Raw genomic sequence first — 12,711 nt, 5'->3', positions numbered from 1 at the left:
GTGCAGAATCACTGGGGCTAAAAAATTATATCTGATCATTACTGCAGTGATGACAGAGATATCAACCTTCCAATCTAGCGACCTGCTGGTAGGTCGCTGGACAGAAAGTGTTTTTTTTTTTTTTTTGGGGGGGGGGGGGTGTAAAATGCAGCTCCACTGCACATGTTTACTGCTCCCCCAACTGAAGTGTAAAGTAGCAGCTCATCAGCATTACAATCATCACAGGCAGCACAGTAATCATGGGCTCTATCATGGCTGTACTGTATATAACGGACTGTAACACAGCACAGCCATAACAAAGTCAGCAGCCATGAGACACAGAGCCTTGATAAGAGCCCCTACCTACTGTACTGCCTATGAAGACTATTGTAATGCTAATGATAACCTGCTGTGTTGTGAGTTCTATTCTAAGGACACAGTGAGGATTCTATGCTTTATTCTTCACTCACTGTGTCCATTGCAGCCACGCTCTCCTTCCTGTTCCCTGTCAGCCTCCTCACCTGAGAACGGTGGGTGCCGGGAGGAGAATCATAGTATCACTAGGCCGGCCGGGACTAATTGAGTAGCGGTCTGGCTGGATATATATCTGCTCCCGAAAATGAAGAAATAGTCCCTCCTATGTGCGCACCTGGGCCCCTCTGTTGACCTGATGGGGCCCATGAAAATGGTATAACCTCCGCTCCATAAAACAAGTAGGAGCGGGGGAGAAGTTTACCATGCTCGATATTTATTTTTTTAAATTAAATGCAGCAATGAGCTGTAATGCTGGCCAGGTCCCTCTATGCAGCTGATAGGGCCGGGCCCCGTACAACAGGGCCGGTTGTACTGCCCTATCAGCGGCCCTGAGCATGACGCAGGTGGATTCAAACTTCTCATAAGTAGACTGTGTTTGGGAGGGGCTTATGGAGAAATCCCCCTCCCTCCCTCCCTCCTAAGGGTTTCCCAATCTCCCCAAGGGATTCTGGGTTCCACGGGCCCCCCGCCCCGCCCCGCCCAAAGTGACTCTCGTCACAATAATCATTATTGATCCACCACTTGCATCCCATCATAGCTGGGAGGGTTCCGTCCAGGCCAACTATAATATTCTGGTAGGGTATATATTGTATGTTATTACACATTATTATTGTTAGCTAGTATATGGGTCATCCTTCATTATTATTTAAAAAATATATTTTTTTGTTAATAAAAATTAATTTTGTTATTGGCTAAAATATGGATCATCCTTAATTATTATAGGATAGTATATCGGAAAGCATAGACAGCAATAAAAAAATATTCAGAAATTCTTATCCCCCCCCCCCCACCTCCCCCCCACCTCTACTCAAATCGTTTTTCTCTCCAGTTGAGGGACACAGGAATTTAGATACTCGGCTTATACTGCCACCTACAGGAAACGATTGGACGCTGGCATGCAAAAAAATGTCCACGATCAACCCCTCCCACTACCAGCAGTTTTGTTACTTGTCTTTATTGATATTTGCTGTTATTTGTTATATGCACAGGACCCTCCGATCCATACCACACATGACCCCAGGGTCCTCTGATCCATACCACACGTCTTGTGGGCCCCCTGATCTGTAAGACCAATTACACATGACCTGTGCTCCCCAAAATCTATTGCCAATGACCTGTGAGTCCACTGATCCATATTGCCAATGATACATGACTAGTGGTGGCGCCCCACCCCCTTAAATCTATGTTGCCAAAGACCCGTGGGCCCCTGATCCATCTTGCCAATGACACATGACATTTGATGACATTTGGGTCCCCAATGACACATGCCCCCCCCCCCAATTCATACTGCCAATGACATGACACATGGGTCCCCCGATCTGTACTGCCAATGACACGTGCCCCCCCCCCCCCATGCATACTGCCAATGACAAGACACATGGGTCCCCCGATCTGTACTGCCAATGAAACATAACCCATGTGCCCCCCCTATCCATATTGCCAAAGTCACATGACCCTTAAGCCCACTGATTCATCGCTCCGCTTCCCCTCAGAGTGTCCTCCTATATGGTCTCATCTTCTGTCTGGGGGTTTAAGGGGGACCCCCGCACTACAAAAAGATCCCAAATCCTGTGTGACGTCTCCTGTGCTGTCTGAGTGTCAGAGGTTTGGGATACTCTGCATTTCCCGGGATTTTTCCGGATGGATGCTGATGGACGCCCTCGCCGGGGCGCTGTAGGAATGAGCCGGAATAAGGTGAGTATGCCCCCCCCTCCCCCCTACATAGTTTTTATTTTACTGTAACATTTTGGCTTTTATTCCCCCCCCCCCCAACTGATAGAACATAACTATCAGATTTATTTCATATATACATATTAGAAGATTTCGTATTTTATCTGTTGCTCATGTCAGGGTGAGGAATGTTGCTGCTCCGTGTGAAGGAAAATTCGGAGCTCGGCAGTCCCTTCGCCTTTACCAGAGAGGTGGAGGTGACAGCCGCGCCCTGCCAGTCTCCTCCCCTTCATGTGGGTGGGGTGTGTGCTGAGTGTAGTCACAGCTTATTAAAGAGATAGTCCACCGTATGCAAAAAATTTAGTAAATGCGCCAATATTGATCAGATTGAAAAAAAAAATAATGCATTCATTAAAACTTTTTTTTTACAGCCTGCAGAACATTGTAACCCCCCCCCGGGTCCCATAGTGCAATGTTTCTCATCCTCAAGTACCCCCCCAACAGGTCATGTTTTCAGGATTTCCCTCCGATGAATCGACTGTGGTAAATACTAAGACCCCCCATACACACTATTCGTTTTTCTGCAGATTTACCAAAACCATATAATACGAGGTCAAACCTTAAGAGTTTCAATTTTGTATGCGATGAGGCCCTCGCACTACATGGTTTCGGTAAATCTTCAGAAAATCGAATAGTCTGTATGGGGCCTAAGGCAGTGAAACTGATCAAATCATCTGTGCAAAAAAATAAGGGCAAGCCTGAAAAACATGACCTGTTTGGGGGGTACTTGAGGATTGGAGTTGAGAAACATGGCCAAAGCGCACACAGGTCTTACTGACCTTACACTGACAGGAGGAAAGAGCAGAGTGATGATCTCCCCCAGCTTGTTGCTGCTGCTCCTCCTTAAAGTGGTTCTCAAGGCAAAACATTTTTTTTTACCCCTGCATTACGGTAAAAAATTGCCCCCATTAGTTGTGCCCCTCACTCTCTGTTCTCACAGGACACAGAGGCAGCAGAGCGAGCCATTTGCTCCTGCTGCTGTCAGTCAAATCCTGTGCACAGGGTGAGGGGGGGGGGGGGGTGTCGAGCTGTGCCTTGTGCGCCTATGGATGCACACAGCCCACATCTGGAGGGCACCTACATGTTTACCTATGGAATGCAAGCTGTGTGCTATGGGGGTACACTCAGGGAATGAGGAGCGGAGTGGGGGGGGGGGAACCCCAGAATAGAGGAAGTAGGGGGGACTGCTCTGTGCACAGGTAAGTATAACATGTTTATTATTTAGGGTAAAAAAAAAAAAAAAACTTTAAAACCACTTTAGTTGTCCAATGAGATGCAGAGGCCGGTATTGGATCAGGCTGCATTTTCCATCTATTGGCCTCAGTGGTGTTCTGTTCAGCCAGTCTTGTGATCCACAGAAACAGAAAATTCGTTCGCCAGAGGTCGTTAAGCTCATTCGTCGTGTATTTGGCTTTATTAATGGCTGAGCTGACAGCATGCGGTGTGCCAGCCTGACCTCCTTGTATGGAGTTCGCTGTCATTGTGCACATTATAAAGAGGCCGAAGTCCTGGAGGGAGGAGAAGAGCGCTCATAATTCACATCGCTGCATATCACCAAGTGCCCACTAGAGGGCGCACACATACCATTGTACACAGTGCTGAAGTCTCAAACACCAACTAGTCTGCTCTGTGCATCAGAAACACTGACCATGTTTTTTTTATTTTTTTTTCCTTGATAAAAAAAATTTTTTTTATCCCCCCCCCCCCAGTTTTAGCACAGCTGATATCCTGCAGCCACTGCCTGCCGCTCGCTCCAGTATTGCTGAGACCGGCTTCCTAATGGTGACAGCGAAGGACCACGCCTGAACAAATGCGTATCGGCACAGCCCCGTGTAATCTCCACGGGGAGGAGGGCCGGTGCTACCACTAGGCAGCTGCCCAGGGCGCCCGGCCACTGGTTTTCCTACTCTCTTCTCTGCAACAATCAACTAAGTCTCAGCATTAGCAGGCAGCTCCGTTCGCACATAGTGTCAGAGGCTGCATTTGATGGGCGCTGGTGAGGCTGCATTTGATGGGCGCTGGTGAGGCTGCATTTGATGGGCGCTGGTGAGGCTGCATTTGATGGGCGCTGATGAGGCTGCATTTGATGGGCGCTGGTGAGGCTGCATTTGATGGGCGCTGGTGAGGCTGCATTTGATGGGCGCTGGTGAGGCTGCATTGATGGGCGCTGGTGAGGTTGCATTTGATGGGCGCTTCATTAAAAAGGTGGGGTTTATATAGGCAGGGATAAGGGGGTGGAGCCAAATGGGAGTGGCGAAATGAGGTTGCGCCTAGGGTGTCAAAAATCCTTGCACCAGCCCTGGCCGGGAGTGTGTGTGACCGGGTGACAACACAAGCACAATTGGGTCACAGGGTTGTCGCCCTCAAGAGGAAATGCCTTAAAAAAAAAAAGATTGGGAATGACTTTTGCCTTTAATGTGTTCATTCCTCTGTCAGATTTTAGTGATTGGATTTAAAACGCAATTTTAATCATTTTCTCTTGCAACATACTTACATTCCTTGGCTCCGTAGCTAAATATCTACAGCCACAAATCCCAGATGTATAGCATCTCACAAAAGTGAGTACACCCCTATCTCCAGACTCGGTTCACACCGCTGCAGCCCCAAAGTCGTGTGACTTCCATGCAACTCTGTTTTGCGGCTTTGTGGCAAATCATGAGGATACAGAGCGGGACGCGGATTATTGAACTTACAAAACCCTCTGAAGTCACAGCCAAAGTTGCAAAAATAAGACAAAGAAACGACTTCCTTGTGACATTAAAGGGGTTGTAAAGGTTTCGCTTTTTTCCCCCCATAAAAATAATAAACATGTCATACTTACCTCCTCTGGGTAAGGGTTTTGCACAGAGCGACCCCAATCCTCCTCTTCTGCGGTGCCCCCGCCAGCTCTCCTGGCTCCTCCCCTTCATCAGGCGCCCCCCCCAGCTCTCCTGGCTCCTCCCCTTCATCAGGTGCCCCCCCCCCATGGAGAGCCACTTTTCATGGGGGGCACCCGTGCGGGCGCGCTCCTGAGTCCCACTGCTATTTCCATTGACATTGAGAGCAGGACTCGCCCCCCCCCCCCCCGGTCACTGGATTTGATTGACAGGAGCGTGAGCCAATGGCTCCTGCTGCTATCAATCTGTCCAATGAAGAGAGAGACAGCGGAAGCTGCTGGGCTCGTGCCCGTCGCTGGAGCGGATTGGGCGCTGGTAAGTAAAAGGGGGGGGGTTGGGGGTGAAGAACCTGGAGACTTTACAACCACTTTAACATTGCAGTATATGACACTCGTCTCGCAAGGAAGACGCAGAACAGTAGTGCAGGAACTACTTTTTTTTTTTTTTTTTTGCTACCACTCGAGTCACAGCAACTAAAGTGGCACCCATCGATATAAACCCGTTTCGTCTTGTCACGCGACTTTCTGTGTCCCACATGGCAGCAAGTTGCATGGGAAGTCGCAGCAGTGTGAACCAGGGCTTATACTCTCCTGGCGTGACAACTTTCATTTAAATATATGTTCTGCTATAGCAACAAAAGATAAAATAATAATACTAAAAATACTTTTGCAAACCTAAATATTACCTTGTAAAAGGAGCAGAGACAGTACCAGTCACCCTGCACAAGGAGAGAGCAGAGCTGTGTGGGTGGGGATAAGCAGGCTCCTCCCACTAAAGGAGGGGAGCGGAGACAACACCAGTGGCCCCTGCACAAGGAGAGAGCAGAGCTGTGTGGGCGGGGATAAGCAGGCTCCTCCCACTAAAGGAGGGGAGCGGAGACAACACCAGTGGCCCCTGCACAAGGAGAGAGCAGAGCTGTGGGAGTGACCCAGCAAGCTCCACCCACTATGGAAAGCTACAGGAGGGGGCGGAGATGAGACCAGTCACCTTACACAAGGAGAGGGCAGAGCTGTGGGAGGGGCCAAGCAGGGTCCACCCACTACAGAAGAGGGCGGAGTCAAGACCAGCCCCCCCCTGCACAAGGAGAGGGAGCAGCAGTGGGCGGTCTTTATTACAGGAAGTCTCACACCGGATGACGGCACAGATCTGGGAGAAGATTCTAGAAGAAGACACACGACTCTTGTATTTATTATTTCCGGAGTTCAACTTTAATTTTTTATTACAATGATTGTAGTAAAATACATTTTTTAAATCCAGATCTCTTCTTTGCACTGAGAACCCAATACAGAAAGTCGGGGTCACCCCAGAATCGGACTCAGATTTCGGGGGGTGAGTCAGGAAGACGGAGTAGAAGAATCGATAAAATGTACCCAACGCTCCCCTCGTCTGTATGGCGGAAAGTTCCGGAGTGCAAATATCATCCTCTCTACTGGAGCCAGGAACAGCAAGTTTAAAAAAAATACTTGGGGGAGGGGAATAGAAATCTGTGACAAAGGAGAATATGTGGGAGAAGCCTTCGATGGAAGCGGACATTCTCTGCCTGATAGCACAGTGAAGTAGAGCTGCACGATTAATCGTTAGGAATCGAGATCACGATTTTTTTCCCCTCCCTAACGATCTTAAAGCATTTTCCCGATTCTTTCTATGCAGAGAATTCTCTGCTCACAGCTTACAAAAACAAAAACCTGGCAGTCTGCCAAGTATCACAACATTCCTCAGCCACTGAGCACCAAAAACTATAAACATTGTAACATTTTGTTCTTTAGATCAAAGGGATGAATTTCGGTCTGTAAATGAGGTCAGTTTAACCACTTAAAGACTAAACCTTTTTCTGTCACTTGCTGCTTACAAGTTAAAATCTTTATTTTTTGCTAGAAAATTACTGAACCCCCAAACGTTTTATATATTTTTAGCAGAGCCCCTAGAGAATACAATGGCGGTTGTTGCAATGTTTTATGTCACACCGTATTTGCGCAGCGGTCTTTTAAATGCAATTTTTTGGGGGGAAAAAAAATACACTTTAATGAAAAAAAAAAAACGGTAAAGTTAGCCCGATTTACTTGTATAATGTGAAAGATGTTACGCCGCGAGAATCGTGATCTTTATTCTAAAGCAAAAAAGAAAAAAATTAAAAATTGCGATTCTCATTTTGTCCAGAATCGTGCAGCTCTACAGTGAAGCGGAATCCATGCAGGGAGTGGAGGGGGTCCGGGAATTGATCCATTATTGAGCGTTAACCCCTTCACCACCTGAGGGCTTCAATCTCTGGCACAAAGGTAGCGCCGTCTGTCGTAGGATGAGGTGCCAAAGAGCCCGACTGGATACAGATTGGTGTTGTCAGCCCTCATTTTAGTTTTGGCGATCTTAAGCATCACAATCTGACTGTACAATTAGCTTTAAAGAGTAACTCCACCTTTATTGAGAAAACCCCCCCCCCCTCTGAGTGATCTCTGTACATTGCAGGGAGTAGGATACACTTTGTTGCAGATACTGACCTTTTGTTACTGTGAAAGAAATAGCTGTTTGTTTCTCTGTGTCCCTGTGTAGAGTGAATGTGAATGTGAATGGCACCTGCTTTATATTTATCAATCAGCTGCTGCACCTGCAGGGCTCTTATGAGGAAAGTGGCCGGGTCTGCATCTCTTTGGAAGTGTCTCACCAAAAATGACATTCTTGTTGCAGGGGATGCCCAAAATCTGACTTGTATCTTAGTGCGGACCTCGGACACAAGCAGGAAGAGACATTTCAGGGTGGGGGGTTGGGCTCCAGTCCATATACCATCTATGTACAGAGCGGCGCCAGGCAGCCATATTGCATTTTACACAAAATTACAGCTCTTCAGATTGAAAAGTAATTTCTAAGCACATTCTTGTGTCGCAATAATATATGAAAATATATATATATATATACACACACACACTTTTTTTGTTTGCCATTTGTTTTGCCCAAGAAAGTGGAGTTACCCTTTAACTACATGCTGACCAGCCGCTGCAGTTTTACTGTGGCAGAATGGCGCAGCTGGGCAAAACGACGTTATGTTACGTCGCTTCGCCCTGTGGCCACTAGGGGCGCCCGCTGCTCGCCCCCCGGAGCCGATGCGAGTGCCCGGAGGGCGCGATGACCGCCGGACTCCCGCAATTGCTTGTGACACACCAAGATCCCGGTTCTCTGAGGGGAGAAGAGAAGAGACCGATCGTGTGTTCATACAAAGTATGAACAGGGATCTGTCATCTCTCTTAGACAGTCCCCTCCCCCCTTCAGTTAGAACACAGAGAGGGAACACATTTAACCCCTTGATCTCCACCCTAGTGTTAACCCCTTCCCTGCCAGTGACATTTTTATAGTAATCAGTGCATTTTTATAGCACTGATCGCTGTGTAAATGACAATAGCCCCAAAAATGTGTCAAAAGTGTCCGATGTGTCCGCCGCATTGTCGCAGTCCCGATAAAAAAAAACGCAGATCGGCGCCATTACTAGTAAAAAAAAAAAAATAATAATAAAAATGCCATAAATCTATCCCCTATTTTGTAGACGCTATAACTTTTGCGCAAACCAATCAATATACGCTTATTGCGATTTTTATTACCAAAAATATGTAGAAGAATTCATATCGGCCAAAACGGAGAAAAAAAATTTACTTTAAAAAAAAAAAAAAAAAATGGGGATATTTATTATAACAAAAAGTACAAAATATTGTGTTTTTTTCAAAATTGTCGCTCTTTTTTTGTTTATAGCACAAAAAAAAAAACGCAGAGGTTATCAAATACCACCAAAAGAAAGCTCCATTTGTGGGAAAAAAAAGGACGGCAATTTTGTTTGGGTACAACGTCGCACGACGGCGCAATTGTCAGCTAAAGTGACGCAGTGCCGTATCGCAGAAAATGGCCTGGTCATTCAGCAGCCAAATCTTCCGGGGCTGAAGTGGTTAAATGAACCTGGTCACTGGCACCAGAGAGGGGTGCACACCATTGTAAGCAAATCTATGTGTCATCTTCTGACCAGAGACCCCCCCCCCCCCCAACAGGTACTGGGGGACACACACAGTGACCCCGACATGATCCTGACCTCGCCATGGGAGGCGATAAAGGAAGACGCTCCCCGATTCTGACTTCAGGCTCCTCACACAGGGACATTCCCTCCATGACAGGTCCTCTTTGGGCTGGACGCACACACGGCCTAGTTTTTTTTTTTTTTGCTATAACGATCACTGATCCGGAATGAATGACTGCTGATTGCTACCCTCAGGGAAACAATTGTAGCGAGCGTGAGAACAATGCTCCGAATTTACAATGACAGAGATCATAGAAGACCAAAGAGAAACAATGTAGCAGAATGACGGAGAACCGACCGCCAATAGATAACCCAATGGACGGGCGTCAGATCCAGCAAAATAACGACTTCTCATAACACCAGAAACAAAAAGGATAAGAGAATAAGAGCCCAATAAAGGAGAGTTCTGGTCCAATAAATAAAAGGCAATGAATCGTTTGCACATCAGATCCAGCAGAATATGAATGGGGGAGGGGAAGATGTAGAAACACCGTCCGGTTCTATCGCAGACAATGGGGGAGGATTGAAGGTGAATAGATTGCGCAATCTGCAAGTGCTGCATTGATTTTCCCGAGCTTAGCAAATGTGCTAAAGCTCTGCAGCCAATCATGTGCAAGCAAAACTAAATGTTTATTTATTTATTTTTTACTTACACCTGATTGGGTAATTGTTTACAAAGTGATCTTTTACCACATTGACTAAGCTCTGCGGAAAATGAGTGCAACTGCACTTGCAGAGTGTCTATTGCCTTCAGTAAATCCCTCCCCCCCCCATGTCCCTGTACATTGGGTCACTTATGGGATGATTTCGGGTCCATTCCCCCCCCCCCATGTCCCTGTACATTGGGTCACTTATGGGATGATTTCGGGTCCATCCCCCCCCCCCATGTCCCTGTACATTGGGTCACTTATGGGATGATTTCGGGTCCATTCCCCCCCCCCCATGTCCCTGTACATTGGGTCACTTATGGGATGATTTCGGGTCCATTCCCCCCCCCCCCATGTCCCTGTACATTGGGTCACTTATGGGATGATTTCGGGTCCATCCCCCCCCCCCCCCATGTCCCTGTACATTGGGTCACTTATGGGATGATTTCGGGTCCATTCCCCCCCCCCCCCATGTCCCTGTACATTGGGTCACTTATGGGATGATTTCGGGTCCATCCCCCTCCCCCCCATGTCCCTGTACATTGGGTCACTTATGGGATGATTTCGGGTCCATCCCCCCCCCCCCATGTCCCTGTACATTGGGTCACTTATGGGATGATTTCGGGTCCATGGTCTGTCTGATCCCCCCCCCCGTGTGTGCAGCTTTCTCTAAGTAGCGGCATTAAAAAAACTATGGTTTTCCCACATTAGAGATCTGATTTTTGGAGGACAGAAGAAGTCTTCCATCGAAGGTGGGGTAGGTTTGTTTGTTCGGTGGAGTAGGATTTCCATCCATTGATCTCTGGAGGTATAACCAATATGGCGGCTATAAATAAGAGTCAACATTTTCCAGGCAAACCTTTCTATCCCCCATATTGTCTCCATATCTGATGTTCCTGCCCATTTCCTGGAGCTCATCATATCAGGTCCCATCAGTAGGCGGACATGAGGAGTATTCAGGGAAAGAACATTTTTGGTCAGTATGGCAACAATTTTCCTTATTCCTTCTCTCTTCCTCTTTTTTTTTTTTAAGAGCCTTTATCAGATTTGTTCCCCCCCCCAAATCACCCGAATCGGATGGTTTTCAGTCTCCTCCATTGGTGGGACATCTCCCCTTCTTTGGGCTCTTCCTTCTGTTCTACTTCATTGTTTTTGTCTTTATATAAAATATTGAAATAGTGTAAGAAGATTTTGTCTGAATTACTTTGTGAACATTAGAAGGTCACTTCTACTTGAACGCCGTAATGTGAATGCGCTACTCTATGCGGCACGGAATTGCCGGAAAGATACTTTGGGACTTTGTATCATATATATTATTAGTATTGAGCCATGTGATAAAAAAACACTGTGAATCCAGATTGTTAATAACTAAAAAAATTAAAAAAAATTAAATTATGTAGAGGAGTGTGCAAGTAAATAAATGCAGCGGTGTTAGTCTGAGAAATGGGTGAGATAAAAAAAAAAAGAGAGAAGCGTCAAGCCAATCCTTTAAACATCTTAGGATTTTATTCAGTATAGATGTATAAAAAACACTAAAAAATGTTGGAGCACTTGCAGAGTGCTAGAGTGGGTGGGAGCGTCCACGTGCCGTGTCACAGGAGGACCGCCGGGAAGTCTCTATTGAGGGATCCACGAGCGCCGCATGTTAGCTGCAGCCTTGGTAAACCTCACGGAGACGTGGGCTGTGCGTCTCTGGGTGGGAGTGGTCCAGGGCTGTCAAACCGCCCACAAGCTGTCTGGCCAATCAGAACGCGTTTCGAAGGCACGGCCTCGCCTTCCTCATCAGCTGTGCCTTTGAAACGCGTTCTGATTGGCCAGACAGCTTGTGGGCGGTTTTGACAGCCCTGGACCACTCCCACCCAGAGACACACAGCCCACGTCTCCATGAGGCTTATCGAGGCTTCAGCTGCGGCTAACACGCGGCGCTCGTGGATCCCTCAATAGAGAATATCCGGCGGTCCTCCTGTGACACGGCACGTGGACGCTCCCACCCGCTCTAGCACTCTGCCAGTGTGCCAACATTTTTTACGCAAGTTTTTAGTGTTTTTTTATACTGAATTAATTCCTAAGCTGTTTAAAGGATTGGCTTGACGCTTCTCTCTCCTCCATTTGCTTTACTTTTGTTCCCGGTGATCGGGTTCCCCAGCCCCCGCCTGAAGCAGCCTCGCTCCCTTTACAACCTCCATTTAGAGGCTTTTTTTTTTTTTTAGAGACTAATTTTTAGGGGTTCATCCCCCAGAACTTTCAATCCACTCACCACTCACATGGTTGCACCTTCATGTATCAGTATGCAGATGTATGCCTTCTCATTTAAATGTTAAACTTTAATCTTTTTCATCAGATGGTTAAGCACTGAACATTATACCAATATTGTGTATGTGTTTAATCTGAAGAAGGGGTGGGATATAAAAAAAAATATATATATATAGGAGTGTGCAAGTAAATACATGCAGCAGTGTTATGCCGCGTACACACGATCGGAATGTCCGACAGCAAAAGTCTGACGGGAGCTTTTCATCGTATATTCCGATCATGTGTGGGCTCCATTGGACTTTTTCCGACGAAAATTCTGACAGACCTAGAAAGAGAACATTTTAAATGTAAATTTTTCCAACAGAACCAATTCCTATCGGGAAAACCGCTCGTCTGTATGCTGTTCCGACGGACCAAAAACAACGCATGCTCTGAAGCAAGTACGAGAAGGAAGCTATTGGCTACTGAACTTCCGTTTTCTAGTCCCGTCGTATGTGTTGTACGTCACCGCGTTCTGGACGGGCGGAATTTGGTGTGACCGTGTGTAGGCGAGACAGCTTGAGCGGAATTCCGCCGGAAAAACCTTCAGAGTTTATTCCAAAGGGAAAACCGGTCATGTGTACAGGGCATTAGTCTGAGA

The sequence above is a fragment of the Aquarana catesbeiana genome, linkage group LG06 (genome assembly GCF_042186555.1).
Source record: "Aquarana catesbeiana isolate 2022-GZ linkage group LG06, ASM4218655v1, whole genome shotgun sequence".
NCBI lineage: Eukaryota > Metazoa > Chordata > Amphibia > Anura > Ranidae > Aquarana > Aquarana catesbeiana.
The sequence above is the reverse complement of the archived record's forward strand: the minus strand, read 5'-3'. Positions refer to the sequence as shown.